The sequence below is a fragment of the Podarcis pityusensis genome (genome assembly GCF_964106645.2).
Source record: "Podarcis pityusensis genome assembly, chromosome: 11".
Classification (NCBI taxonomy): Eukaryota; Metazoa; Chordata; class Lepidosauria; order Squamata; family Lacertidae; genus Podarcis; species Podarcis pityusensis.
The window spans coordinates 27907719-27933427 of record NC_138036.1 but is presented as its reverse complement, the minus strand read 5'-3'; the positions used below and the strand labels follow the sequence as shown (position 1 = coordinate 27933427).

The window sequence follows — 25709 nt, the reverse complement described above, 5'->3', positions numbered from 1 at the left end:
CTAGGGATCTATGCACCTAATGAAGGGAAGTCAGAATTTTTTAAGAAGCTGCATGAGACATTGTTGGACTATTTGGATTACAAATTAATTATGATGGGAGATATGAACGGAGTGGTATCTACAAATATGGATAAAGCACAAAGACAGGTAATTACCAGAGATGGGAGACTACCAAAGACTTTCTTTGAAATGACTGAAAATATGGACTTGATTGATATATGGAGAACAAGGAACCCTCTCGAGAGAGAGGGAACCTTCTTCTCTGAAGCAATGATGACCTGGACCAGAATCGATCAAATTTGGATTACTAGTGGGTTGGCTCCAAAGATTAAGAAAGTGGAAATCTGTCCAAAGACTTGCTCCGACCATAACGCCGTGAAGATGGAGATGAAATTTACAGTAACTGGTCAATTCAGATGGAGGATGAATGACAACCTATTTCGAGACGAGGAGATCCATAGAAAGGCCCAAAAAACTTTAAAGGACTATTTTGAAATAAATCTAAAAACTGATGTAGAAAAAAGAGTGATATGGGACGCAAGCAAAGCAGTGATGCGAGGATTTTTAATTCAACAAAATTCAGTAAAAAAGAGAAAGCAAAATGAGAAGAAGGATAAGATCTTGGAAAAGATAAAAGAAGGAGAGAAGAAATTGAGATCAAAACCAAAGTCCCAGGAGATTCTGAGAGAGATTAAGTTATACCAGACACAATATATGGAATTGATGAATCAAGAGATTGAATGGAAGATAAAACAAATGAGACAAAAGACTTTTGAATCAGCAGATAAATGTGGTAAGCTTCTGGCTTGGCAACTGAAGAAAAGACAGAAACTAAATACAGTTACAAGTCTAGAAGTGGATGGAAAGAATATTTCTAAACCTAACGAGATAAGAAACTGTTTTTTGAGTTATTTTAAAAAGCTATATTCACAAGGACCGCAGAAGGAAGAAGATATAGACGAATTCCTTAAAAAGTATGGACTACAAAAAATCTCCTACCAAAGTAAGGTGGATCTAAACCAGAGAATAACAGATCAAGAGATAGAGAGTGCCATTCAAAATATGCAACTGGGCAAATCTCCAGGACCAGATGGACTGACTTCCAGATACTATAAAGCTTTGAAGGAGTGGTTGGTACAACCATTAAAGGAAGTCTGTAATGAGATCTTGGAGGGGAAAAGGGCACCAGAATCGTGGAAAGAAGCGTATATTACACTCATACCAAAGACAGAGACTGAAAAGACTCAACTTAAGAACTACCGCCCAATATCATTACTTAATGTGGATTATAAAATTTTTGCAGACATTCTGGCAAAAAGATTGAAAAGAGTGTTGATGGAGAAGATTCATAAGGACCAAGCAGGCTTTCTCCCAAAAAGGCATTTATCAGATAATGTGAGGAACATAATAGACATTCTGGAATTATTAGAGGTGAATATAAACACTAAAGCAGTTCTGATCTTTGTGGACGCGGAGAAAGCCTTTGACAATATTTCTTGGAGTTTTATGAAAAAGAATCTTCATGGGATGGGGGTAGGCCAAGGATTTGAGAATGGTATGGGTGCCATATACGCTGAACAAAAGGCTAAGTTGATTGTAAATAATGTGATAACTGAAGAATTTAAAATAGAAAAAGGGACACGACAGGGGTGCCCAATTTCCCCTTTACTTTTTATTTCTGTTCTGGAGGTGTTGCTTAATATGATTAGAGATGACCAGCAGGTTAAAGGTGTACAGGTCGGAGCCAAACATTACAAGTTAAGGGCCTTTGCAGATGATTTAGTACTTACTTTACAAGAGCCAGACACTAGTACAAAAAGGGTGTTGGAGCTAATTCAAGAATTTGGTCAGGTGGCCGGATTTAAATTGAATAAACAAAAGACTAAAGTTTTGGAAAAAAATTTGACAGTCATGGAAAGGGAGAAGTTCCAGAATGAAACAGGTTTGACAGTGGTAAAGAAGGTGAAATACCTAGGGGTTTATTTGACATCTAAGAATTCGAACTTGTATAAAGACAATTATGAAAAATGTTGGTCGGAAATTAAAAAAGATCTAGAAATATGGTCAAATTTGAGATTGTCAATGTTAGGCCGAATTGCAGCTATCAAGATGAATGTATTGCCTAGAATGTTATTTTTGTTCCAAACATTACAAATTCTGGACAAGATAGATTGTTTCAAGAGGTGGCAGAAGGATATCTCGAAATTTGTCTGGCAGGGCAAAAAGCCCAGAATAAAATTTAAAATACTGACGGATGCAAAAGAAAGAGGGGGGTTTGCCCTGCCGGACTTAAAACTGTATTATGAAGCAGCAGCATTTTGCTGGCTGAAAGAATGGATGCTCCTCGAGAATACAGATATCTTGGACTTAGAAGGTTTTAATAATACATTTGGTTGGCATGCATATCTATGGTATGATAAAATTAAGGTGCATAGGGCCTTTAAAAACCATATTGTCAGGAAAGCATTATATAACGTTTGGATAAGATATAAAGATTTGTTGGAAAGTAAAACCCCTAGATGGTTGTCACCTTTAGAGGCTACAGCGCTGAAAAAGCTTAATATGGAAGCTGAATGGCTAAAGTATTGGGAAATTTTGGAACAAGATGGAGATAAATTGAAGTTACAGAGCTATGAGAAATTGAAACCCAAGGTTCGAGATTGGCTCCATTATTATCAAATAATGGAGGTACATAAACAAGACAGGAAAATTGGATTCCAGGTGGAGAAATCAAAATTAGAAATTGAACTGTTAGAATCCAATACTAAGAATTTGTCAAAAATGTATAATCTGCTGCTGAAATGGAATACACAAGATGAAATAGTTAAATCAGCTATGATTAAGTGGGCACAGGACATTGGTCATAACATTATGTTTGCTGACTGGGAATGGTTGTGGAACACTGGTATAAAATTTACGGCATGTAATGCCTTAAAGGAAAATATTATGAAAATGATCTATAGGTGGTACATGACCCCAGTCAAGCTAGCAAAAATTTATCATTTGCCTGATAATAAGTGTTGGAAGTGTAAAGAAACGGAAGGTACTTTTTATCATCTTTGGTGGACGTGCCCGAAGATTAAGGCTTTCTGGGAAATGATATATAATGAAATGAAAAAGGTACTTAAATGTACTTTTTCTAAGAAACCAGAGGCCTTTCTCTTGGGCATTGTCGGCCAATTGGTGTCAAAGAAAGATAGAAATTTCTTTATGTATGCTACGACAGCAGCAAGAATACTCATCGCAAAGTATTGGAAGACAGAAGAATTACCCACCTTGGAAGAGTGGCAGATGAAGGTAATAGACTATATGACACTGGCTGAGATGACTGGCAGAATCCGTGAGCAGGGGAAAGAGACGGCGGAAGAAGATTGGAAGAAATTTAAAATTTACCTTAAGAACTATTATAAAATTGAGGAATGTTAAAATGTCGAGGTTTGGAGAAAGAAAAGGAGATTACAGTGACATAAGATTAAGTTGAAGAAAAGAATAAGAAAAAATATATTTGATAAAATTAATTAGAATTTGCTGAAATAAATTTTGGAAATTGGGATGTAGGAAGGGGAGGATTGGGGGAGTCCGAGAAGAGAGGGACATGAAAAAAAGGTTATGAAATTTTACATGTTTGTATGTCTTTTTTTATTTGTTTGTATTGTTTAAAATTATTCTGTAAAACCAATAAAAATTCTTACAAAAAAAAAAAAATATACATCAAGAAAAGGAGGTTCCCTATACGTGGCCTTTATAGATTTCAAATCTGCTTTTGATTTAATACCGAGGGACAGGCTTTGGGGAAAGCTAAGCGCCGCAAATATAAATAAACGCCTACTATATCTCATCCACAGTCTATATGAAAATACACGGATCCGGGTAAGGTGTGACCGACAGGGCCACCTATCCAAGGAAATCCAAATCCATCAGGGGGTCAGGCAAGGGTGTGTCCTTGCGCCTACTTTATTTAACTTCTATATCAACTCGCTAGTAGGAAATATGGAGAAAGAAAATGCCCATCCCCCCAAATTGGCTGGTACGCCCCTCCCGGTCCTTTTATATGCGGATGACACAGTTTTAATTTCCTTTTCTTGTGTTGGATTAAGAAAACTTTTGAGATCTCTTACCAAATACTGCAGCACCGAACAACTAACAATTAACTACAACAAATCCAAAGTCATGGTGTTCTCTAAAAAAAGGAGGAGGCACAAATGGAGAATAGGCAATCGCTCAATAGAACAGGTAGCAACCTTTAAATACCTGGGTGTAACCTTCCAGGAAAGGGGCTCCTGGCGCTTTCAGATTAATAATACTATTGCAAATGCAGAAAGATCTACCAAAGCGTTAATAAGATTCTTCTATGGGAAAGGGGGCCAACGCATACCGGCAGCCTCCCAGGTCTTTGCTGCCAAAATACTATCACAATTGTTATATGGATCCCAGATCTGCAGCTTTAAAAACCTTACTCTCTTAGAGGCATTTCAAACTAAGTTTTTCCGCTGCCTGCTGGGGATCCCCTCTTGCGTATCCAACATAGCGGTCCGTCTGGAGGTTGGGCAAATTCCTATCAGTACTCGGATATGGATATTGAAGATCCATTATTGGCTAAAGCTTATTTTCTTCCCGGTTGGGCTGGCACCTTTAACCTTATTAGATACCTACCAATCCAAATGGAAAGCTACACTGCTGGAAAAGCTTAAAGGCTTGGGGATCCCACAGCAGACCCTGATAGTGACAGGCTTCGAGAAAGCTAGGACTACAATTCGCCAGCGTATCTGGGACGTAGAATTACAATGCCACATGAGCGAAATGATCAAACAGCCAGCAATAAGGGACCATGGGAGAGGTTTCTCTCCAGCTAACTATCTGTCAGGTCTTCAGGTACCCAAATACAGACGGTCTTTTACCCTCGCCAGATTCAACGTTCTCCCTTCTGCCTTACTTCAGGGCAGATTTGAGGGTAAACCATACACAGCACGGGTCTGCCCTTGTGGCTCATTGGAAGTTGAAACTGCTTCACATGTACTATTACGTTGTCGTCTTTATGAGGATATACGTTTGACTTTTATTACACCTGTTTTGCAAAAGTCCAGGAAAGAATCGGAACACCATAGTTCAAAACTACTGCTAGAGGACAAGAATCCCAAGACTACATTAAATGTAGCCAAATTCTGTGCGTCTGCAATTAATCGCAGGAAGCAAGTGGTATCCCATAATGACCAAACCCCTAAATGTTAATTACAGGGGGCACGCTAATAATTAATTTTAATTTTTTATATTTAAATCCTTGTTATATTCATATTGTCCTCTGTATTTCTGATATTTTTGTGTGTGTGTGATCTGTGATATTGTGTGTGTTGACGCTGGTCTGTGACCGTATTAATAAATTCATTCATTCATTCATTCAATGTGACCTGAAAGGAACTGGTTATTCATGTGAAATAGCAGTTTTTAACCCAATGTATGTGATACTGCACTATGTCCTCAGTCGAGGATTTATCTTTAAGGCTGCAATCCCATATCTATTTACCTGGAAATAAGTTCCACTGAATGCAATGAGATTTACTTCAGAGTAGGTGGAGGATTGCACTCCTCCAGTGTTTATAAGTATGAGCTTTCGTTCGACACGTTTGCATCATGTTTTTATTCTATCAAACTTTATTTCTGAAATAGTTAAAAATGTATTTAATTTTTAAAAATCTGATTTGATCTACCCTACTTATAAAGAAACACAAAGGAAACTCTTTCTGACTTTTTAGAAAGTAGCCCATTTTCATTTGTGCTTTGAGAACTGGGGCATACATAAACTAGGAAAAAGTCAAACGCTAAATCAGATTTATAGATATTATATTGCCCTTAACTCATAAGTTAATAATACAGCGGAAGAACCAAAGTCTTCCGCAAGTCACAGAAGGTCTGGAAACAATTAGTTAAAAAAGCTCTGCCTTACTTGTTTCTCTCTGTAGACCTAAGACATAGTCACCCTAATAATGCAAAAACACTAGATGTTGTGTGCGCTATTCCCTTCCATAATATTGAAAATCTACCATGAACTCATTTCATGTTGTAAATGGGTTTATTCTGAAATATGATTTATTTTACAGATGTTTGTGTTTTATTGCACAGGGACCCAAGTTTCACAAACACGTCAGTTTTCACACTAGGCATTTAGTGTGAAATCACTACACCTTCCTCATACTCATATGTTACGGGGGTCCAGACAACATAAGCTTTTGCAGTCCTCCTTTGTTTTCACAATGGTTTTTCTAATTCCAACCTTTTAGAGGGCTGGAAAGTCATGAAAACTCCACAGATGCATATGCCTTACTTAGCCTTACAGTTTCACCTTAAGAAAAGGAAAGAAGAGGGGTTGTTTTTATGTGGGCAGTGATGGGCAGAGAACCTATCATAATTCAGGACACATAAAAGTGGACATCATTTAATCATCCCATTTTAACAATCTGTCTTTTAACTGGCACTGAACTGATTTCCTAGTGTTGTGTTTTTTTAAAAAAAATAGTGAACTACTACATAAAGGAAAGAGTGCTATAGTGCTGCAAAATTATACTGTAATTCTACAATAGTGAACCTTTTCTCACCACCATTTTACCAATGTAGTTCCCACCCCCCTGCCAATTAAACATTTCCAATCTACATTTCTGATCCAAACAAACTCTAACCACAAAATCTGTCAGGGCAAAGACTTGTCTTCTGCTGCACCTGAGGGCACGGTTAGGCTTAAGTTGTAGGAGGCTGGTGTAATGGAAATGCGGAAGAACTGTAATCAAGGAGGTGTAGGCAGTCTTGCATGATTAACCCTTCATTCAATGCTGGATTAAGTGCTTGCAGGAGCACTCCTATTTGTTGGAGATGGCCTACTGTGGGTTGATTGCTTTGCTGTCCTGGATCATGGGAATCCCAGAGCAGGTGAAGGTGGTACCAATCACAACCGGTGCAGGTAGCCAGGACATTTAGCCTCACCTCTGGAGCAGATAAAAACCATAGGGCTTGGGCCAGGATGCAGGCCCACACTGCTGCAGGTGCTGCATAACTGGCCAGACTGCAATCTACTCTGCTGCTACCCCTGGACTCCATACAAGTGGAAGGAGGGATCCTGGCATCTGTCTGGTATCATACCCTGGTAAAGAGGGAGGGGTTGTTGCTTGTGTGGTTAGTATTCTGCGTTAAGGTTTGGTTATTGTTTGCCTGTCTATCCTTGTGCAAAGGAGGAATTGTTTGATCCTTTGGAGGGGTTCTGTACCCTTGTGTGTGTATGAAATGATTTTGCTCAATAAATCCAGCCTTTCTCCTCCACTGGTCCAGCATTTGCTTCAAAGAATCCTTTTGCCTTTGACAAAACAGGTAGCTTTCCGATGAACGTCTCTAACAGCTGAGCTTCAGGACTGAGCTGACTCGGCAGCCGATGGGCAACTGAAGCAGCACCAGGAGACAGTGGTTCGGAATCGGAGCAGAGAATGAGTGAAGAAGAGAAAAGAGGAAGGAAGATGATCCTCCGATGAGGGAGCAGCAGGCCCCAGTGCTGATCCTCCTGTTGAGGGGGCACAAATTAAGCAAGAGAAGGCACAAGTTAAGCAAGAGAATTCATCTTGGGAAGAAGGAATGGCAATGGCAATTTCTTCAGTTTGCCAAAATGGACAAAGCAGCAGCAGCAGCAACAACAACAACAACAAACGTACAGAGGAACTGGGACTCTTTAAAGCCTGTTCTAGAGAAGGTGGTGATAGACCAATATGCTTCTTTAAGTTTGTGTCAGAGAAGAGGAGTGGTGGGAAGCACCACCTAGGGAACCTCCTAGGGAAGTCTCAGAGCAGGAAGGCTCAGAGCCAGGGGAGTGGTGGTGGGACAGGTGGAATGGTTGGATGCTTAAGATGCAACAGGCTTTGGTGAGCAAGAGGAGCCAAGGGTGGAAAGCAGCTCAGACTAAGCTGATGGAAAGGACAGATGCTGTATAAACATCCCAGGAGCAAGCCGTTCCTGCTGTGCTAAGCTCCCCTCCCCCCTTGTCTCCAAGGACAAAAAGAGCTGTGCATGTAGCAGAACAACAGGCACAGTTTCCTCCCCTCCCCCTAGTGGAGTTTGAGGCTCCTCAGAAAACATCTGGCTGGGGAGGAGCCTTAGTGGAAAGTAGAAGGTGAAGACTTTCAGTCCTGGCATCAGAGGACATTTCAGACATTTTCAGACATTTCAGGGGCAGATGACAGTCTGGGGGAGCAAGCATCCTAAGCCTTGTATTTTTAAATTATTAAATTAGGTTCTCAGGAACTTAATTCACTATCAGAGAGCTTCATGGTACATTTGATTCTGTTATGAATACACCCTACCATTTTTTAGGACATTAGCCAATGAAAATGGTTTTTGGCTCCATCCTTCTACCTCTTCTAGAAACCTCTGCTGTGTTCTGCTCAGTATTCCCATGTGCTGAAGGCATAGCAACCCACCTACACAAAGTTCTTGCAACCCACCACTTGCAAATCAAAATCTGAAACACAGGCAAATTAACAACAGGGTGGACCAGTCCCAACCCTTCAAAACCACAGCTATGAGAACATAACTTTTTTCCATTCATCTGCTGTTCTCATCACATCTCCATATTAATTAACTACATTTTACATCTGCTTTTCCTCCAAAGAGCTCAGGAAACATACATGTGCTTTGCCTCAACTCCTGTTTTTACCCTCACAGCAACCCTGAGAAGTAGGTTAGGTTGCAAGAGATTTGGCCGGGGTCATCCAGTGAGAATCTTGGATCTTCCTACACCATGGTGGCCCAGTTAAGACATAACATTTCTCATTAAGCCCAGATATGCAAAAGCTCCATCCTCACACAGCTCCTTTCCTCCTCCTTTGTCTGGCCATATCTGCACTTAATGCTAAGCCAAACATGTGAATATGCTGGCTCCTGGGGAGAAGCCAGAAGCCAGGTTGCTTCTCCAGGTCCTTTTAGCTGAGTGCAGCAAAGCAGCTAATCCAAGCAATATGTTGCCTGAATCTGAGCAGAATCTGATTTCTTGATTGTCGTTAAGGAGAGTTTAACCATAATCCCAGGTTCAGATGACATGCTAAATCAAACATCAGCTGACCTAAAAGGACCAAAAAGGAGCAAAGTATGTGTGAGCTCCTCTCTGGGAACCTGCACATTTTCGTGGTCCCAGTAAGCCTCTCTGTGTCACAATCAAATGCTTCCAGGATTGTTGAACCATTGTTTCCAAAACTGAAAAACTATGGTTCATTAATCCAGAATGTTGACAATACTGATTTAGACATGCTGGGTTTGTCTAGTAGCCCTTCTATCCTCCATGAATTTGTCTGATTTCTGTAATAAACCAGTGAAGCTAATTTACACATTCCGGAAATTGTTACATTTAAGTGCAGAAACTCCCCAAAGGAAGACTGGAAACTGTAGTTTGGTCAGGGCCTAAGTATCTCTTGGAAGAGTGCTCCAACCCAGCCGCTCTACCAAACTGAAATTCTAAGCATTGTCTACAGTAAACCATGGGAGAACCCCTAGACTCTTCTGACTAAAGCTCTGCTCTCACAAAAGTTTGTACAAATGAAAACAGGGATTGTACCATTTTTGATTAACTATTCAGACTGTGCTACTGCAACCAAATGGGTACAGGCTGCTTCTTTAAGTTTGTTCTACCCTGCTATTTTATCGGACTAACAACCTCCATCGTGAGGCTGCAGGAAGTTGCAGGAAGCTGAGCTCCCTTCCAGCCCCCCCTGAATGAGAGGCATTGTTAAACTCTATAAGTTTCTATAGCCTCACAAGGCTCACAACATCATTTTGAGCGAGGCTCGACAACCTGCCTCCAGTAATAAATATTGCAAAGAGGCTTATTAGCAAATGAGATTAAAACACTCCCTATGCGAAGACGCCGAGTCCTCTGTCGCAGTTAGAAACTAGAACCAGCTGATTACCTGAGGAACTGAAAGCAAGTTTGGCTCAATAATTTTTATTTGGCATCAGCTATTATCTTATCGTCTGTTGGAGATATCAGTAAGCTTCAGTGGCAACTACTGTAAATCCTTGCCTTCACTAGTGATTCTCTTTAAGTGTTAGCACCTGGACTGGCATTTGCCAAGGCAAGGTTAAACTCCCCCAGAACAGAGGGTCATCAGAGAACTGCTGATATTCAATTACCCCATGCCCTATATCTATTATGGTCCTTACCAGGAAGAACTGTAAGGACCTGGGAATCACGCTAACCTTACCTCATAGCTCTACGGAGCCACGAAGGAGGCAAAGCAAAATCACCAGTTATTTCCCCCAAAAAGAAGTGAGCAAGAGAGTTCAGAATAAGAGCTCCCTAGACGAGGTTATCCCGCTGCCTCCCAATGTGCTGGACTGGTCAATACAGCTCAAAGAACTACGAATAGACCATGAGAGTACAAACCATTCAACAAGCTTGGCTCAAGCTTAGTAGAAAATGTCACAAAGACAAAAACAATTAATACAATGCATGTTAAGCCTCAAAGGCTATCCCCGGATCCCAGAAAAAACCATCATAGCCAGTGCCCCACTTCTAAGAAAATAGGATAGAAGTGTGGGGCGAGTACCTGCAGGATCAGATACATCAGATATGCACAGCCCTCCTCAATATAAAAAAAATTCCTCCGGTCCCGATGCTATAAATCACACACTACATACCAAGAAACCATGGGGGAAAAAATCAGAGCCCAAGAAGAAGAAAAGCAAAAACATTAAAAATTTAAGGGTGTCCAGGATAATTCACCATACCTGTAAGAAGCAGTGGCAGAAACTTTTTAATCTATTATCATCTCCTGCCACAACTGGAACAAATAAAGCCAACTCACGAGGTATTAAAGAGACATTCAAAGCGGGCACATCTAAGACAAAATCTAACAAAAATAGGCCTTAAAAGGTTGATAGGAGAATTCTCAGCATACTGCAGGAGAGAACAGCTGGTGGTAAACTATCAGAAAACCAAAGTCATGGTTTTTGCAAGGAAACATGGATCACATAGCTGGAGCATGGACAATCACCCAACTGAACAGGTTAAAGCCTTTAAATACCTGGGCACAGTCTTCCAGTCATTGGGGTCATGGGATGTACACCAAAAATGTGTTAAAGAAAAAGCAGCCCAAAGTGCTAAGATGCTGTCCCGTTTTTTCCATACAAAGGGCGGCAAATACATCCCAGCAGCCCTATTAGTTTTTCAAGCCAAATCTGTGGCACAGATACTTTACGGGGCCCAAATTTGGATGGGTAATCATTGTAGCATTCTTGATACTGTCCAATCCAAATTTTTAAGGCAGATTTTTTCTGTATCATCTTGTGTCCCAAATGCAGCATTACGACTGGAGGCGTAGATGCTCGGTCCTGGCAAAGAACTCTTAATTATTGGCTCCGTCTAAATCTAAATCCACCCAGTCTACTGCCCTTGGTGACAAAAGACCCCCATAAAAGTGTGTGGTCTAAAATTGTGCACCAAAAATTCCTCTCCTGCAGACTCCACCCACATCAGCTTCTCATGATGGGCTTTATTAAAGCAAAAAGGCTAACTGGACAGCGTCTGAAGGACTTAGAGCAACAGAACAATCTGGCCATTATAACGAAACACTGTCCTTGGTATGCCTCCCCCCCCCTCCCAGTTTGATTCTCTGGCACCATATTTGTATAAATTAACTATCCCAAAATACAGATGTGCCTTCATACTGGCCAGATTGGATGTGATGCCCTCTGCCGTACTTGAGGGCAGATATCAAAAGATTCCAATTGAGAAACGACTCTGCCCCAGTGGAGGTGGCAATCTGGAAACAGTGGCTCATGTTCTCCTGTCCTGTCCCCTTTATAAAGATCTGAGGAATGAGATCATCACCCCACTCTTACTTACCATTCCAGGCCGCCCATGTGCAACCACATTGTTCTTTCTTTTATCAGATCAAAATGATCAGACAACAGCAAAGGTTTATCGAGGGTGCAATGAGATTAAGGGCCACTATCTGAACGATAATCTTGGTCATTTGAATGCCCCTTTTACCCATTGTTGGTTTTTTTTAATTGTATATATTGCTTGTTTTATGTTGCTATGGCCGTTGGCTAATGCGAATAAAGTTTATCTAAGTTTGTACTCTGCCCTATAATTTATTGGTGTAGTTGCTAAATGGACATGTAGATGTGAATAACTGCAGTTGAAGGACATGCTTTCAACTTAAAATTTCATAATCAGAAATAATCAGAAAGATATTTAGATCAAGGGAAGAGCAACTTGTCTAAAGAAAACTCATATATCAAACTTCAAAGCCACCATTTATCAAGTCTTCATTCCCAGAAAAGCATTTTCACTGTTAAGTCTAAGTAACAATCTTTTTACAGTACTGCTGGGTCTTGAGGATTAGTACGAAGAGCAGATAAAATGAATGTGTCTTGGAAACAAAACAAACCCACTCTGTTACTAAGGTCTTTTCTCAGCTTGTCTGGTATTCAGGAAGTGAGACTCTGATTAGCAATCTTCTGAAAAAGTACTTAAGATGATGAGTAAGTCTTATTTTTCTTCTTCATCATCAGACTGGAAAACAGTTTTATCAGCCTAAAACAAAAACCTCTTAATGAGAAGAGACACCACACACTGATACTAAGACAATGATTTTTTTTAGGTGTCCCATGTGATCCAAATCCAGCCTGTAACTTGCAGTCCATACAGTAATCAAAGCCAAATAACCTATTGTCTTGTCTGCAGGTATGAGCTTGTTCTACTGGTGGTTGTTGTCCAGAAATTCTGAAACACTTTTCTGAACCTGCACTGGCCTTTGGTCCAAATGGACACTTCCCTTGACTTAATTCCTCATGAAATTCCCTATGAAAGCAAGTTTTCTGCTCATAATGGAAAAAGAACTTAGCCAAGTGAATTCCTCCTAAATTTTGGATGCATCACAAAAGAAATTAGAACTTTATTGGGGGGGGTGTAAGTCATCACTTTGGGGCATAAACCCAGGGCTCCACTCTGCAGAATTAGCATGAGGGCTCCCAAATGCAGGAAGGCTGGCACAGCACATTTTGAGGCAAGTGAAGTAATGCACATTACCATAAAAATATCCTGTGCCCCATAAGGCCATTAACTCTACAGGCTACAATGATCTAACTGCCACACTGAATGGGGGAGGAGCACACTTTCTTTATTGCTTAAGAAACAAAATCTACTCTATATCATTTGGATAGTCAACAAAAAAGCAATTCCCAAATAAGACAAATGGACTTCAGAGGCTACACATCAATTATGCTGCACAGCCAGAATTATGCAGGAAATGTAAGTTTATAATACATGTTAAAATATATCTATCGTTTAGTTTAGCTTTAAATCCCGAAATTCATTCATGCATACACTTATTTACATAATTTATATCACGCACCTTCAACACAAATTTATGTTCACAGGATAGGTAACAAAGCAGCAAGAAATGATAAAAGTACAATAGAAAATAAAAAAAAGCATGTAAAGCAAAAGAGAAAAATAAAAACACTAACAGTCCATCCAGATGAGCAGTAAATAAAAAATGCTCTAATTTATAAATGCTAACATGTACACCATGGATAAAGAGAACCAAATAAAGGTACCATTCATTTTCTCAGCACAGAGAAGAGGAATTTCCAGTACCTCCAAGAAAAGCATCACAGCTTCATCCCTGTTGCTTGGATCAGTAGCAAGTTGAAAACAGCAGTATCACAAGCAAAACAGAATCCTTTAATGGGCAAGAACTGGAGACTTGCATTTAAAGCAACTGATCAATTAGCCTCTCTGTTGACAAAAGCAGTAAACAAAGTAGTTAATGATCTAAGTTCAGTGTCTAGCCATGTTACTAAGAATGTATCTTCGCCTGAACAGATTTGGCTGCTGGACTTTCCCTCAAAGGAACCTGCTCATTGTAGTTTTATGAGGTTATTGAAAATCTTCCATTAGAGATCCTGCGTTCATGCACTGAACTGAAGTTTGAAGGATTTCTTAGCTGAAGTAATGATAGATAAGGGAGTTTGAAAACTGGCATAAATGTATATTGTTGACATCCTAAGAGTGTAGCTAGACAATATCAAGAGGCTTGTGGCTGCAGCCTAAAACAGCAATGTCTCCCCATCACTAATGTTAAAACAGGAACAGCCGACAAGAGGTTGTGGACTGCAGATGCCATCAGCCCCAGCCACCACAGTTAATGGTTGAAGATGACAGGAGTTGTACAAGTCTACAGCATCTGGAGGACACTATGTTGACCCCCTCTAGTTTGGAAAAAACAAAATGTGTGACATGTGTGACATGATCTCATCATGTTCCACATTTCCTTACCTTTATAAGAAGCAGCCAATGAGTTGGAGTAAGGAGAAGAAACTCAGAATATGACATCATGAAATGTGTTCTGTTCATCTACTCATTACAGAGAGAAAGACTAGGTGGAGTTGATGGGTAGCTATGTTCTGATGGCAGCCTTGAATCCTTTGTGGCATATTGTTCTAGCAAAGTCAATAGAAGCTATCTATAGACTTCTTTAAAGTCAATGGAAGAGGTTATATGATGATATGTGCACTGTAAATTCAACCATCTGAAAAGCATCAGCCATCTCAAAAAACATTTTCAGCACACAGAATATGTGTTAGATCACATTTGATACTTCCGCCCATTTGATGCTTCCTAACCATTATCTCATCCTTGGTTCCTTTTGATGTTTTCTCTCACCACCCACTATTTCAAAAGGACAATTATGAATTAGGGCTACTAACTTTTAACAGAATATAACTATCAAAAGACTTTGATAGTCTCTGAAGAAGGTGCCAAGGCACAAATTAGCTTCCAACTTCCTTTGTTCCTTCACCAGATATTCGTTTAGCTTTTAGATTGTAATTCTGCCTTCACAGAAAAAAACCTGTATCTGTGATTATAGCTCAAGATGCTGAAAACTTATATAGACTCATTTAGATAATCTTTGCTAACATAAATGGCGGCATAGGGGTTTGGGAACGTGTTATGCTCAATAGATACATATATGTGACACAATACTTTCTCTCTCCAATAATCAACACTAGTATGAAATCCATCTACACCTGTGCATCTGTACATGTATTTATTACTTTATTTAGTTAAAGTTATCTGTACCCACTTTTCAATATAAAAACAAGCAAATCCAAGAGGCTAATAAAAAAAATCGGATACAAAAAAATTAGGATAAGAGATAGAAGATCATAATTTACAGATCAAGTGCCAGGGTGACAACCTAGCAGGAAAAGAGAAGGAAGGATCTTTGCATACTGATAGAAGGAATGCAGAGACAATGCAAGGCAGCCCTCAATAGCTGGGAAGTTTCATAGCTTTGGAGTAACCTCAGCGAAAGTCTTCTCCCATGTCCAAGAGAGTTTAGATGTTAAAAGGCCACAGAGGAGAGCCTCTTCAGAAAATCTTAATGACAGGGCAGTGGTGGACCTTGGCGTATCAAATTCCCCCAAAATCCAGTATCTCCCTGCCTTTCGCCTTCCACTGGAGTACAAGTAGTGGAACCTGCTCCAGCACTCCATGCCAGATACAACTGCACCAGTGGCACTCCCCTAGAGTGGCCTCTGGACAGGGGGATGCAAACACACCATACATTCAAAGCAGACTGCTTCCTCCAGAGATTCCTGGGAACTGTATACCCCTCACCAAACCACAATCCCCAACACCCTTACCAAATTAGCCTTGGTTCCAAATTATTTAACATTTTCACCTGAACTTTAAACTGCAAATGGCGAAACTGTTGAAATAAAGGGAGTAATTTGCCCTTGGAAGCCTGGCCACAGAATTCTGGATCAGCTGAACTATGCATGGGACTTTTCAAAGGCAGCCCTATGGTACATTGCAACATTCCAATCACATAGCTTCTCCACACCACTTTCTGCTTTACAAGCAAAAAGGGCTCTTGCAAGAGCACAAGAAAAACAGCTATCTATACAATGCCTGCGCTTACTTAGTCAACAACAGTATTCAATCCTATTGCAGGGATGCCTGCCATGCAATTAATAATCAGGCTGTTACGAATTATTCTGAACACTGCAATAAAATCGTAGCACTCAAGAGCTTCCTCATCCTGAGACATTTGAAGCATTTAACAACAATCTGGAAAAAATTTGTCTTTCCCAGCCTGAAACCTATATATGTAAGGGAAGAGATGTCATCATGTTCTGGTTTCTATTATGCACATTAAAAAAAATGTATATAGAATGACTTCAGTAATGCCACATCTCCACTTAACATCCAGCAAAGAAAAACAGTAGAAAGTCTAATACTACCGATGTAAAACATGATGGTGCTGAGTAAATACATCAGCTTTCAGAAAGGAACCATGAAATACATACCTTCCCCAAATGGATGAAAAGCTCCAGGTAACAGCTAATTACTATGATTGGTAACCCAGTTAAGCTTAGACACATGGATTTATGGGAATTTACTTTCTGATCCTAAGACTTGTAGAGCCAGTCAATATGCACTTACAGTTGAGTGCATACCAACTGCTGTGCTAGGGCAATGCAACAAAATACGTTACACTGGCATTGCAGGGATCTTATACAAGCATTGTAAAAAGGTAAAGGGACCCCTGACCATTAGGTCCAGTAGTGACCGACTCTGGGGTTGCGGCGCTCATCTCGCTTTACTGGCCGAGGGAGCTGGCGTACAGCTTCCGGGTCATGTGGCCAGCATGACTAACCATGGCGAACCAGAGCAGTGCATGGAAACGCCATTTACCTTCCCGCCAGAGCGGTACCTATTTATCTACTTGCACTGGTGTGCTTTCGAACTGCTAGGTTGGCAGGAGCAGGGACCAAGCAATGGGAGCTCCCCCGTCGTGGGGATTCAAACCGCCGACCTTCTGATTGACAAGCCCTAGGCTCTGTGGTTTAACCCACAGAGCCACCTGCGTCCCGTACAAGCATTGTAGGTTGATACATTAGACAAGATAATCTAGCAGTTGTGTGCCAATCCAATTGGAGTATTCTAGTTTCAAGAGTTATGGCCTGCAGCCGATATAGCTAAAATTTTCTGATTCATTCCACACCGCAGGTCCCAAGTTGTTTAAACTGAATGATCCAGAATGAATCACTCAACCATTCAGTTATTTCTGTAGGCACACATTTGTGTTATCCAAAAATATTTCCAATAATCTGCAGATAAATATTTTTCAACATTCAATGTTTATTCCCATAAACGTTGCTTGAAAATGTACGTTAAATCTGAAAAATCCAGCAGCTTCAGGCTTAAAACTTGATGCCTTATAGCTGGGGTCCCCCAACATAGCAGCCATGAATACTACAGCTATGTGATAGCCAACTTCAGATTTCTTCACAAGTAAATACTATTTGTAAGTGCATTTAGGATCACAATACACACAATAGCTAGTTCACAAAACTGCTGACCTATCCTCCTACCCAGAAATTATCAGAGTGAGTGGAATAACCAATTTCTAGGACTGTGGGGAAGGCACTGTGTCAGAGACTAGAAAAAGAGTAGAAGCTTGTATGTAGATTGATTCACTGGTGAAACATTTTAAGAGCAATCCTTTGCATGATTTCTCCAGAGTAAGCACAGCAAGTCCTACTGAGTTTAATTAACTTGACTCTTAAGTAAGTGTGCATATGATTGTAGTTTAAATTTTTAACAAGCAAAGCACGTAGATAGAAGGTGCCTTCTGACAAGTCCATACGCTGCTAGTGGACATTCTGGACCCTTGTTCCGACAGCAGTACAAAAATGTTTTGCTTCCAGGTACTGGGAACTGGGAGACCTACATTTCTTTTATGAAGTGGTGGGAATACCCATAGGGTTTTCAGCTGATAGTAAGTCTTTGTAAACATTTCCAAGTAGAATTCAAGATACTGTTGTTTGCAAAGCTGATTAGTCATTAATACATTTCCCTGTGATTTGAATGAGACACAATGTTAAAAGTACCTTTGACTCTTGTATTTAGGATTTAGCTGCTTTTCTCTTAAAATTTATAGCTGATGTGGAACAGCTCAACCTGGCTCCACGCTGAGGTGTGGGGGTGGGTGAAGGATTAGTTTTATCTGTTCCGATTACATAATGAACGATTCCCCCCAAAATTCCCAGAAGTCGCTCTTATTTTCTGTAAATGATGTTTCAAGTAGTTGCTGGGGCCAGAAATGTTAGCAGGAAAAAGGTACAAGGGAAATGTTAAACCCCACCTTGCCTAGTTCATCCCAACTGGTCATCCAGTTCTGACCACATCCCCTGAAGATGCTGTTAGTTGTTTTTAAAGGAAGTGAACTCTCAGCACAAGATTAAAAAAAGGTTTTAAACATCACAACTGGTTTTATTACACATCTACTACGCCTTTTTTCCATGGAGCTCAATATGGCATATGTAGGGTGCCTAAGCAGTGTCCCATTTAGGCGCTGATTAGTGCTAAACCCGCTCAGCTTCAGCAACAGTACTATATTATTTGCCCTCAGATAATGCTGTTTTAGGGCAGTATAAAACCGGCTGGGTGAACAGGAATCAGTTTTCACAACTTTTCCTTTGGTCTTCTGGGCCCAGGGATTGGATAAACTTGGTTTCAAGGCTGTTGTAATGTACGTGTGTATTCTTTCCACTGTATTCTTTCCATTGTACACAAAAACAGTACTGTGCTGCTGTTTCAGCATACAGTGGCCCAATTCATGCAACATGGTAAACCATAGTTCAAGCAAACTAGCTATGGTTTGTTTGGAGCAAAACTAACCATGATCCCTGGTCTGGCTGTAACACTAAGTAGGGATTGCAGTTTGTTGTTCTTGCTTGTACTGGGAATGGAGTGAAGTGAGAGCCGTTCGTGGTAAATAATTAACTACGGTTTACCATGGTGTGTGAACGCTACCAGCACATACTTATTAATGTTTTTATACCTTTATACCTATCTGCATAATTCTACTCATGTTGCCAAAGTTCAATTTACTTCTCTTATGCTACTTAAAGAAAGGGAGAGGAAAGGAATATTGTGTCACACTGAAGCCCCTCTTCCTGATCACTGGGGGTTGCAGTCTGCCATCCTTATAGCTCCTGAGATCCATTTGCTTTCAAACCTATTTTCAGAAACGCAATAGAAAGAATCTTGCCTCAAAAGCGGGGAGGGAGAGGGAGAGGGATGTAAATCAAAGAGCTGAATTCTGCATCTCATTCAGGGGACTGCCCCTCCCTGCACTTGCAGAGAATATACAGGTACACCTCCTTGGGCCCTTCATAGAAGGGAAGTTAATGGTTCCAACACAGAACAGATCTATACTTTCTAAGAAGAATTACATGGTACAGCTTTCCGGGAATTATACCACTTAAGAATGCAGGTGGCAAAAGTCATGACTGAACATTATCCAATGTAAACAATTCTCTGACTGAGGAAAACTCATATGCGAACAGAAAGGTTTCTCGCTGTAAGAGCTTTACAAGCACCCTGACCCTTCAATAAGCTGCCCCCTCATTGAAAGACCTGAAAGGCTTTCCTCTTCTGTCTGCTTTAAGTGTACCTTAAAGGATATGTACAATATGAAACAGCAGGTATAAGTAACACGGTTAAGTATTAGCAAGGAGTATTGCAAATAAGTCTAGAGCAATTGGAAAATAGAATAAGAGAAAACCTGCTCCAGCTCCTTCCCTGGAGGAAAACTAGCTTTTCATGGTGGTCAGTCTGCTGAACAGAGGTTCTTGGTTGGGAGAAGCAGAAGACTCTGAGCTGCTTTGCCTCCAAGCATCACGAATCATGAGCACTGTAAGTCCACCCTTGGAGGAAAGGCTGGGTTAGGGATGGGGGCTGCTACTGCTCTCTTGAGCACTCCACCATTCCAGTGCTCCTTTCAGTGAACCAGATGCAATGCAGCTTCTATTGTTGCTGCTGCTTCCTCCCACCTGTGAAGGGAACTTCTGTCTCTGCACGTGACTGTGGCATTATGGGAAGTCTTGCTTCTAAGCTTTTCTCTGGCATTCTGGGAAGTCTTGCTTCTAAGCTTTTCTCTGCTTCTGAACATACTGTACAACCAGTTCTAAATACCAAGACATTCCCTCATTTCCCTAGGATGTTCAGTTCATCTTAAGTTCATGAAAACATTATACTCTGACTGACCTGTTCTTAATGCACAGTTGACCACATCTACGGAACACGATTATTGTATTATTTCATGTTATGATCAATCATTAGTAATTGTTTTAGTCTTGCTATATCAATCATTAGTTATAATTTAATTAGGAGGTTTCATGCCTGTCTAGTTCTGTGCTCCCTTTCCCAGCCTTTAATCTATTGGTGATTAATTGCCTTGTACTTGTGTTAACCAATCAGCAACAAGTTGCTTTGTGTTTGTATCAACCAATCAGCAACGCGCGCACCTGTGGCAATGTTGTAATATTCAATAAAAGAGTCTTCTCGGGGCTTGCTCCAGAGATGCCTCCCATATGACACTTGCTACCCGTCTGTCGTGATTTCAACCCAACATCTGGTGACCCCGACGTGATTGCCAGATCCCTTACGCAGCCAGCCCTCATACTTCACTCGACTGGAAAAGTCTCAGCGTGCTATTTCGTGAGTATGGGAGGGGCATTGACTAAATTCCAGAAAGAGCATGCTAAAGAATTGCTTCATCTTGTTAGACAGCGGGTGGCGGGTGTTCATATTTCTTTAAAAGAAATTGAACAATTGCTATGCGAGATTGCTTGCCAGTGCCCTTCCTATCCAGAAACTGGTTCTTTGGAAGTAGAAACTTGGCAAAAGATTGGAAAGACCCTCTTTGCAGAACCAAGGGCTCCGATTCATTGTCTGCTCACTTGGCAGAAATGTGCAGATGCCGTTGCTAAATTAGGACCTCAGGCATCATCTCCATCTCCTTCGGCCCCTGCCCTTTTAGCCATTGCAGACAATCCCCCACCTTACCCCAAGCTTTTGCCCCCTTCGCAACCCTGCCAATCCCTTCCTACGTCTCAACGGTCTCAGCCTGCATCCTCCCCCCCCCATCCCTCCTTCGCCTGCCACAGCCCCTGTTTGCTCTACAGGAGCTGTGCGCGCTGCGCTTTCTCTGGCTAGGCAGAAAGGGCTCCTGTCCTTAGAGGAAGAGTCTGAATGGGCTGGTGAAATGCCATCTGCTTTCCCTATCACCTATACAAACCCATGAACTGCTCAACAGCAGGTATTGTACGAAACGCTTCCTTATTCTGTAATGAGAGAATTAAGGAAAGCCATTACTGATTCCGGTCTAAAATCCTCTTATGTAATAGGAATGCTAGAGGGAATAGCAACTGGTTATACAATGCTACCTCAAGACTGGAAAGACCTGATGCGCATGCTTTTATCTCCGGCTCAGTATGTGGTGTTTGAGAGTGAATTTAAACATAGCGCATCAGCCCTGTCTGATCTGCAGCATACAGCCAATCAACTTTATGGCGTGGGTCAGTATGATAATATACCAGCCCAGGCGACGCTGACACCTTTACATTTTAGTCGCACCGCGACCTGTGTACAGCGCACCTTCCGGAAAGTCCCTGTCTCAGGGCAACCACTGAGCTCCTTTGTCAATATTAAGCAACAGCATTCGGAGCCCTACCATCAGTTTATAGATAGATTGAAAGAATCAGTCACTAGGCAGATTGATAACACTACAGCTCATAGGATAAAATGAATCACTTAGACCAGGGATGTCCAACCAGTAGATTGTGATCTACCGGTAGATCCCCAGCAGATCCTGGTAGATCACGGGATCCTTATCGTGTACAAGAAGTTATGTGGTAAAACTCAAAACCCTTGTGCAATCCTCCCCCAAAAAGCTCAACAATTCTGGGCAATCCACCCACCCCACACATGCTCCTCCTCCGTCCAATGACAATGGGTAGATCACTGCCAGTTTTTTTTATACTGGGAGTAGATCACAGTCTCTTAGGAGTTGGATATGCCTGACTTAGAACCACTCAGCTGTCCTTTAAAATGGAGCTGTGCCTCCCACCTGTGGCCAGCAGGACTCTTTAATTCTACCCACTCATCCCCAAAAATGGAAGGGAAGAGGACAATATGAAGACCTGGTTCTATAAATGTGGTCCCTGTACCGTGTGCCACTACAGAACAAACCCACTTTTTTTTTGCATTCCTTATTAATTATCTGGAAACTGTCTCCCACATTCAATTCAAATGCTCACATCACCCATTTTCATTTTGACAAACTTAAGAAAACATTTTTGCACAAAATGAAATGTAATAACCACCGCTCTGTGCCATTAAAGCAATCCTTGATTGCTAAGCTAGCATGATGTAGTGGTGAGCACCAGACTAGGACCTGGGAGACATGGTTATTCGTGGTCCTCACTCAACCATGAAGCTCATTGGGTGACCTTGGGCCAATCACAGCCTCTACGTCTAACCTTCCTCACAGAGCTGTTGCCAGGATAAAATGGAGAGGACTATGTATGCCACCTTGAGTTCCCTGGAAGAAAGATAATATAAATGTAATTTTTAAAAAAACATTTTGGTGCTGGAATACTGCTTTCAGCATATTTTTCTTATGAAAAATTACACATTTAATTTCTAAATTTATACAGTTATAAATTGTTGGGTTTTTTTATTCTAAGAAGTCTATACCCAATACCCAAAATTAGTTTCGGAGCCACCAGCCTTTCCAACCAATTGGCTGTGGAGCATGGGAGCAGAGAGAACAGCACATGTTGCTAAAGGAAAGCACAATGTCTCTTGGTGAAGCTTCAAAGGCAGATCTTTGTGGGCAAGATATCTAGCAAAATGTTAGAAAAGAGTATTACAAAATAATCCCAAATTCTCACAACAGATTTTAGAACCAGTCTGCTAAGCTACAGGCTTTCTGTTTTTGTGGCACAAAGATGATGATTAAACACAAGACTAAAGAGTAGCATATCCAAAAGTTAATTAATATTTGAGATACTTAATCCTACACTAATTAGACAGTAATCCAAGTAAAGAATCAGATTTAATATTAAAACATGTGTAGATAGGAAACTACTCTGCAATAAATTTCCCTTCCCTTAGATTAGAATGTGCAGTCCTAAAGCCTATGTCAATTAAGTCATGATGTCCCCACCCCAATCTTCCTCTTGAAACTCCAAAATGAATTCTAAAAAATTAATAAATGGACATTGGATAATATCCACAGCCATTTACAATATTTTCTTATCTAAATAGATTTCTGTTAAAGAGGGAAGATATAACAATGATGACTTAGGTAGCTATGTATCTATCCCTTCACAGCCCTGCATTCCCCCCCCCAAAAAACCCCCCACATAATTTTAAGTTATGCAATTTATCACACCTCTCCCATGGTCAATTTTTCATGCTGTAATTTACAACCTTCAAAAACTCTATAGAAGAAATCAAAATACTTCTACAATTATAAGAAATTAAAGTTAAACATTGTAACATTTGAGTGATCATTTTAGTGTATTTTATAGAGTGTGTCAAGTTTAGGAGAGGAGTAAAATATCTTGTATATAACTTTGTTTCATGAATGGAATATCACTACATTTTACACATTCTATGGAATATACTACAGCAAGGTTTCCCCAACATTTTGGGGCCAGAATGCATATTTGGAAATCAAAGAAAATGTGTTGGGCATCAAAAAACACACATTTCACAGAAGTGATACTGGTGGTGCCTAGAATCCCGTCCTCGAAACAAAAAGCAAAACAAGAACAAAAACAACCTTCACTTTTTAAAAAATGGGTAGGGCAGAGCTCTTAGTGGGCAGAGGGGTTCTAATAGCAGCACGGTGCCCATGGGCACTATGTTCGGGACCTGAGTTCCACAAACACATCAGCTTTCACACTAGGCATTTAGTTTGGAATCACTATGCCTTCCTCACACTCAGGTTACAGGGATCCAGACAATGTAAACTTTTGCAATCCTCCTTTGTTTTCTTTTTCTTTGTTTTTTCTTTTTCTATTTTCCTTATTTCCTTATTTCTGCAGCTTTTAGAGGATGGAAGAGTCATGCAAACTCCAAAGATGTATATGTATTAGCCTTACAGTTTCAACTTGAAAAAAATGAAAGTAGAGGGGCTTGTTTTATGTGGGTAATGATAGATCCAACAGGAGGACCTATTGTTAGAACCTGTGCATGTTGAACACCATGTAATCATCTCATTTTAAAAATCTGTCTCTTAATTGCCACTCAACTGATATCCTGGAGCATATAAAAACCATAGGGCTTGAGCCAGGAAGTGGGGAGCTTCAATGCAGACCCACACTGCTGCATAACTGGCCAGACTGAGATCTACTCTGCTGCTACCCCTGGGGTCTCTGCAGCTGAAAGGAGGGATTCTGGCATCTGTCTGGTATTGTTCCCTGGTGAGGAGGGAAGGGTTGTTGGTTGTGTGGTTAGTGTTCTGTGTTAAGGTTGTTTATTGTCTGCCTGTCTACCCTTATGCAAAGAGGGCCTGGTATTATTGTATTTATTGTTTGCCGGTTTATCCTTGTGCAAAGGAGGAATTGTTTGATCCTTGGAGGGGTTCTGTACCCTTGTGTGTGTATGAAATGATTTTGCTCAATAAATCGAGACTTTCTCCTCCCTTGGTCCAACATTTGCTTCAAAGATCCTTAACAAAGAATCCTTTTGCCTTTGACAAGACAGGTAGCTTTCAGATGAACATCTTGAAGAGCTGAACTTCGGGTTTGAGCTGACTCGGCAACGGATGGGCAACTGAAGCAATTCCGGGAGCAGGGAATGAATGAATGAAGAAGAGCAAGGGAGAAGGAAAACCTGGGCCTGTAAACAAGGGAGCGGCTGGTCCCATTGCAGATCCTCCTCTTGAGAGGGCACAAGCTAAGCAAGAGAATTTGGGAAGAAGTAATGGCAATGTCTTCAGAGCCTGAAGAAATGGACGAAGCAACAAAAAAGACCGAGAGGAACTTGGGACTCTTAAAAGGCTATCCTAGAGAAAGTGGTAACAGACCAATTTGCTACTTTCAGGATCACATTTTTTTTCTTAGTAAAGGATGGGCTTGCATTGATAACTGGCAGAACACAGAGGAAGAGGAAGAGGATCTGGCAAGGGGTGTAGCCACTATTGCTACTCACCAGGACAAGCTGAAGATAGGGAATGGGAGGTTAGGGCTTTAGGAGGTACTCACAGGACATTAGAGAGCATAGCAGGGGAAGCCAACTGTTCAGGGGAGCCATGAGAGGGCGACACATCACCAGAAGCAGAGGTACCCCCATCTCTGCAGACACAGTGGGCTCTGAGGCATTGGGAACAACAGGAAATGCACTCCAGGAGACAGACAAGGAAGGGAACACAGCCCAGCTCATTAGTGGACCAGGTGGAGATAATGGGGCTCATTAGGTCTAGGAGGAGGTTTTTGGTCACTCAGCTGAGTAGTTGAGGATCACATGTTTTGTTAAGTGGAAAGGCTCCACTGGAGCAAACTCAGGTGAAGCTATCAAGATTGGGAAGGATAAAAGGGAAGCAAGGCAGAGACTCCGTGCCTGCTCAAGTTTCTCTGTTAATGGACCACAGCTTGGCTGCTTCAGGAACTCCATTGGACTGTGACTTTAGGAATGACCTCAGGTGTTCCAACCCTGGATCTTCTGCAGAGGCAGAAACCTGACCTTGCAGATTGACTTTGGAGCTTGCTTGCTCTGATTGCTCTTGATAGAAAGAAGGTGGTGTTTAGTTTCGTTTTTGAAAAATGTTATGTAGCATATGTATTTCTTGCCATCTCATGAATGTGAA

The 25709-nt window shown here is 41.0% G+C and overlaps 1 protein-coding gene across 3 annotated transcripts in view; it reads right to left on the bottom strand.

Annotated features, from left to right (window-relative positions):
* The window catches only part of LHFPL2 (LHFPL tetraspan subfamily member 2), a 126275-nt gene that overhangs the window by 37295 nt on the left and 63271 nt on the right, over positions 1–25709 (bottom strand). The gene's annotated exons all lie outside the window — the stretch shown is intronic.